This window comes from Triticum dicoccoides, chromosome 5B (assembly GCF_002162155.2).
Source record: "Triticum dicoccoides isolate Atlit2015 ecotype Zavitan chromosome 5B, WEW_v2.0, whole genome shotgun sequence".
In the NCBI taxonomy this organism is placed as follows: Eukaryota; Viridiplantae; Streptophyta; class Magnoliopsida; order Poales; family Poaceae; genus Triticum; species Triticum dicoccoides.
Window position 1 is genome coordinate 353,888,647 of NC_041389.1, and position 6,475 is coordinate 353,895,121.

Here is a 6,475-nt window from a genome sequence, read left to right on the forward strand (position 1 = left end):
TCTTTCGAAAGCCGTGCCTGCGGTTATGAGGCAGATGAGAATTTGTTAATGTCCAGTTGTAGATAACTTGACACTTGACTTCATTAAAATGCATCAACCATGTGAGTAGCCGTGATGGTCTCTTCTCAGTGGAGTCCGGGAAATGAACACGATTTGGGTTATGTATGAACGTAAGTAGTTTCAGGATCACTTCTAGCTTCTCGACCGATGTGTTGCTTCTCTTCTCGCTGTCACTTGCGTATGTTAGCCACCATACATGCTTAGTGCTTGCTGCAGCTCCACCATATTACCCCTTTTCCTACCCATGAGCTTAAATAGTCTTGATCTCGCGGATGTGAGATTGCTGAGTCCCCGTGGCTCACAGATTCTACTAAAACAGATGCATGTGCTGAGGATACCAGCGCAAGTGGCGCAACCGAGCTCAAGTGGGAATTTGATGAGGACCTTGGTCATTACTATGTTTCATTTCCAGATGATCAGTAGTGGAGCCCAGTCGGGACGATCGGGGATCTAGCATTTGGGGTTATCTTCTTTTCATTTGGACTTGACCGTAGTCAGTCTATGAGTGTATTTTGAATGATGTATGAACTTATTTATGTATTGTGTGAAGTGGCGATTGTAAGCCAACTCTCTTTATCCCATTCTTGTTCATTACATGGGATTGTGTGAAGATGACCCTTCTTGTGACAAAACCACCATGCGGTTATGCCTCTAAGTCGTGCTTCGACACGTGGGAGATATAGCCACATCGTGGGCGTTACACACTCTCTCTCGTGTTCTTGAGGTGATACGATCTTTATGTATCGCAACCTTTGCTATTATAGTTGGATCTTATGATGTTTTTGCCCCCTACTCTCTTGTGATGAATTGAGTTTTCCCCTTGAAGTTGTCTTGTCGGATTGAGTCTTTAAGGATTTGAGAACACTTGATGTATGTCCTGTCGTGCTTATCTATGGTGACAATGGGATATTCACGTGATCTACTTGATGTATGTTTTGGTGATCAACTTGCGGGTTCAATGAACTTATGCATAGGGGTTGGCACACGTTTTCGTCTTGACTCTCTGGTAGAAACTTTGGGGCACTCTTTGAAGTACTTTGTGTTGGTTGAATAGATGAATCTGAGATTGTGTGATGCATATCATATAATCATGCCCACGGATACTTGAGGTGACATTGGAGTACCTAGGTGACATTAGGGTTTTGGTTGATTTGTGTCTTAAGGTGTTATTCTAGTACGAACTCTATGATAGATCGAACGGAAAGAATAACTTCGTGTTATTTTACTACGGACTCTTGAATAGATCGATCAGAAAGGATAACTTTGAGGTGGTTTCGTACCCTACAATAATCTCTTCGTTTGTTCTCCGCTATTAGTGATTTTGGAGTGACTCTTTGTTGCATGTTGAGGGATAGTTATATGATCCAGTTATGTTATTATTGTTGAGAGAACTTGCACTAGTGAAAGTATGAACCCTAGGCCTTGTTTCCTAGCATTGCAATACCTTTTGTGCTCACTTTTATCATTAGTTACCTTGCTATTTTTATATTTTCAGATTACAAAAACCTATATCTACCATCCATATTGCACTTGTATCACCATCTCTTCATCGAACTAGTGCACCTATACAATTTACCATTGTATTGGGTGTGTTGCGGACACAAGAGACTCTTTGTTATTTGGTTGTAGGGTTGTTTGAGAGAGACCATCTTCATCCTACGCCTCCCACAGATTGATAAACCTTAGGTCATCCACTTGAGGGAAATTTTCTACTGTCCTACAAACCTCTGCACTTGGAGGCCCAACAACGTCTACAAGGAGAAGGTTGCGTAGTAGACATCAAGCTCTTTTTTGGCGCCGTTGCCGGGGAGGTGAGTGCTTGAAGGTATATCTTTAGATCTTGCAATTGAATCTTTTAGTTTCTTGTTTTATCACTAGTTTAGTCTATAAAAGAAAACTACAAAAAAATGGAATTGAGTTTGCCTCATACGCTTCATCTTTTTAATATCTTTCGTGAGAATGATGGAAAGGAAAATTGTGCTCAAGGGCTAGAAGAAGAAGTCTATAAAATGTTTCGCACAAAATATTTGAATGATGAGCATGATTGCAATGTTGTTGGTATGAACTCTTTGAATATCCATAGTACTAATGATGATTGCACTAGTCATGATGAAAATGTCTCTTATAAGCATGTCAATTTTTGTGGAGTGCATAGAGTTTGAAAGTACACACCCAATAGGGAAGATAGATTTTGCAAGAGGCATAAGTATTTAGAAACTAAATGGTTGCAAGAAAGGCTAGATGTTTGTGCTGAAAATTTAAAATTTCTTTGCCGTACTTGTGAACTTTGCAATGAACGTGGTCATTACATCTCCGATGCAAATTGTTTCATGATCGAATCATGTCCAAAAATTGTGATGATTTGATTTCCCTTGCACATCATAACGAACTTAGTTTGCTTTTGGGTTATGAAGAAATGAAACGTTTAACTAAACATATTCTAGAATATAACCTTAAGCAATTCCTTGATATTGATCTAGAAGAAATTTTTATGTATTGTGCGATGAATTGCATTGAAAATCCTTATATTGCCAATTACATGAAGAAAAAAAGCAAATAGAAGATGATGAGAATACTAATGAAAGGGAAGAGACTTCCCAATATCCTCCTATTATTTCTTATGATGAATCAGGTAACGAGGAGGAGCTTTATATTCAACTAATCTCATTAATAAGGAGCTCAAAAAGGATGGTTAAACCCACACACGATGTTAAGAAGAAAAAAAGACGGAAGCGCAAAGGTAGAAAGGTATCCCTCCCAAATGATGTTGCTCCTACTACTCATTGTGATGATGATAATTACTATACTATTGGTGCTATCCATACTATTAATGATGAGAGTAATGATGCTTATGATATGAAAAGGCCCAAGCTTGGGGATGCTATGTTTGATGAGAATATCATGTTTGAGAATATATTTTCTGCAATTAATGTTTGTCCCAAGCTTGGGGATGCTACATTTAAGATGATATTTTTAGCCTCCCAAGTTTTGATGAGAAAATTTATTATGATGATAGCATGCCTCCTATTTATGATGGTTATATTGATGAAAGTGGGTTTGGAAGAGTGTCAACTTTAGGAAGTAATGATCCCAGTATTTTGGAGGGTGTTGAATCTTATGATATTTATGAAAGTGGATTTGGAGAGGTCATGACTTTATTTAGTGATGAATCCACTATTTTGGAAGAGGTTTCAATTGATTATGAGACTAGCCATAGTGGGAGTAACTTCAGCAGTAACATCGAGTCCAACTCAGCAAATTTGCTTATGTGGCAGTGAGTTAATGAGGAGAGAGATAGTTATAGTAACTTAGCTAGTTACTATAACATCACATGACCCAATGCAATATGAGTCTATAACCTAATAAATTAAGCTTTGCATGTTACCACACTTATGTTACTACCCACTGTGAAGGTAGTAACATAGTCTAGGGATATGTGTATGTTACTAGAGTATGTTACTACCCATTGTGGCTAGTCTGATGAGAATAAAGTTGCTACTTATGATGATTATTGTGATGACACTTATGCTATAAAAACTTGTCCTGATTATGATTACCCTTTTTCTGAACATTACTCTTTTAATGTGGAAACAATTTATAGTATTCGAGTCTCTTATGATACTCCCACTATTCCGAATGAGAAGAATTTTGCTTATGTGGAGAGTAGTAAATTTTCTATGCAAGTAGATCATGAAAAGAATGCTTTAGCTGCTGGTTATATTGTTTAATTCATTCATGATGCCACTGAAAATTATTATGAGGGAGGAACATATGCTTGTAGGAATTGCAATAATATCAAGTTTCCTCTCTATGTGCTTAAAGTTTTGAAGTTATGCTTGTTTTGCCTTCCTATGCTAGTTGATTATTGTTCCCATAAGTTGTTTTCTCACAAAATACCTATGCATAGGAAGTGGGTTAGACTTAAATGTGCTAGTCATATTCTTCATGATGCTCTCTTTATGTTTCAATTCTTACCTTTTATGTGAGCATCATTGTCATCATCATGCCTAGCTAGAAAGGCATTAAAGAAAAACGCTTGTTGGGAGACAACCCAATATTTACCCTTACTGTTTTGTGTGTCCACATGATTATGCTACTGTATTAATCATGTTTTATAGCTTTTGTTTCAATAAAGTGCCAAGTAAGACCTTTAGGATGGCTTACGGTGATAGTTGTGTTGATCCTGCTGAAAATCAGAAACTTTTACACCCAGTAAATTAGTTTTGATATTTCATAGAAACGTGATTTTGATCTTATTCTTTTTTCTCTGGATTGTTACACAAATTGCTCAGGTTTTCCTAATTTTGTAGGATTTTTGGAGTTACATAAGTATTATAATGATACAAATTACTACAGACTGTTCTGTTTTTGACAGATTCTGTTTTCTATGTGTTATTTGCTTATTTTGATGAATCTATGAGTAATATCGGAGGGTATGAACCATAGAGAAGTTGGAATACAGTAGATATTACACCAATATGAATTTAGAATTAGTTAATAACAGTACCTAAGTGGTGATTTATTTTCTTATACTAACAGAGCTTACGAGTTTTTTGTTGAGTTTTGTGTTGTGAAGTTTTCAAGTTTTGGGTAAAGATTCGATGGACTATGGAATAAGGAGTGGTAAGAGCCTAAGCTTGGGGATGCACAAGGCACACCAAGGTAATATTCAAGGACAACCAATGTGACACTCCAAAAATTTTAATTAGGTTTTTTATCAAAAACCTTGTGGTTTTCTTTGAAAAGAGGCCATTTAATTTTTTCTTTCAGAAAACCTTCCTCTTAAAAACATCCTTTGCTTTGGCAAGGATTTTTTTTATTTTTCTTTCAAACTTTGGTGTTTGAATCTTTTGAAACTTCTTCTCCTGTTGGTTCCCTCTCAAATTCATTTTTGGAGTTTAATCTTTTTCTTTTAAAAAGAAATCTATGAAAAACTTGGGATTTTCATATCTTGAAAACCACCCATGACTTGGCATTTTTGCCCATGTGGTAAAACCCCACCAAAACCTCCCCTACACCTTGTGATCAACCTAAGTTCTCTGTCCCAACTAATCCAAACAAGTTTTGGATTTTATTCTAATTATTTTTCCTCTCAAATCAAATCTGAAAATTATTTGGAGCCTGAGGGATTTTCAAAGCAAGTACTCTTTTTCATTTGAGTTTTGACCTCAAACCAACTCTCCTGGATAGTCCTTTGTACCCACAACCTAGAACCATCTTGATCCACTCCTCCTCTTTTCAAATTTTTCAAAATTCAGTCTCTGCAAGTTTGGACCAGATTTGCCAAATTTGATGAAATTCATATCTACACTCCTCCAAAAATTCCACCAAAATTCAGGCAGCCTTCTTGAGCAATGAGAAGCCACTCCACCAAAAATCAGCTCAAGGAAAAATCTCCAGAGGCCAAAAACATTCTGTCAAACACCTGAACTGCACTATCCCTTTGCAAATTCAGAAAGTTCAGAGATTCAGTTATCTTTCTTCCTTCGTCAGATACGCGGCCACAGTGTGCCCTGGCGCGTTGCACGCAGCCTCTTCTCCCTGGCCAGCACCCCGCACGCACGCTTGGCCGATTCCTGGCGTCGGTAGCAGCGAGCCTCGCCGGCGTTGGGAGCTTCTGCGGTGGCTGCACCTCCCGTGGCGGCCAACAAGGGCCCGAGCCCTCTCGCCACGCCACCCGGCGCCGCCCAACACCCCCTGGCTCTCCGCGTGTCCCTGCCGTGCCAGCGCACGCCCGTGGCACCGTCGCCGTGGCCCGGCAAGCACGGAACATGCTCCCTGCCGCCGACGGGCCGCGCCACCCCCGTTCCGTCGAGCTCACCCATAGCACCAAGTCCCAGCCCGTTTAGCGCCTAAATGGGACCGGTGGACCTCAATGACGATGCCCAAGCCCCTAATCCCACTGCACATCCCCGGCACCGCCGTAATCACTCGCCGGAGATCCCCGTTCACGGCAACCGCCTCGGGCCGCCTATAAAAAGGGCCCCCGAGCTCACCCTCGTGCCCGCCTCATCCCCACTCCTCACCAACGCCACGCCAGGCCACTAGGGGGACCCCGAGGAGGTCTCCCCCCCAACTCCGGCCGCCCCGATCCGCCTCGGCCTCCACCACGATTCGCTCCGGTGAGGCCATCTCCGGCGCCCAAACCCCGTCCGTTACCCTCTCTAGCTACCAGGAGCCTAACCCCCTCTTCAATTTGACCTCTGTAGCCCTCTCCGACGAGCCCCTCGACCACCCGAGCCGCCGTCCGCCGGAGCAAAGCTCGCCGTCGACGTGGTACTCGCCGGCGACCACCACCACCACCAACCGACGCGGAACGGCGCCCTGAGCACGAAGGTACCCTCCGATCCCCCTGCCTCGCCGTGGATCGCCGCCGGCGACCACCGCGGCTCTCGGGCGCCGACGAGCTTCGCCC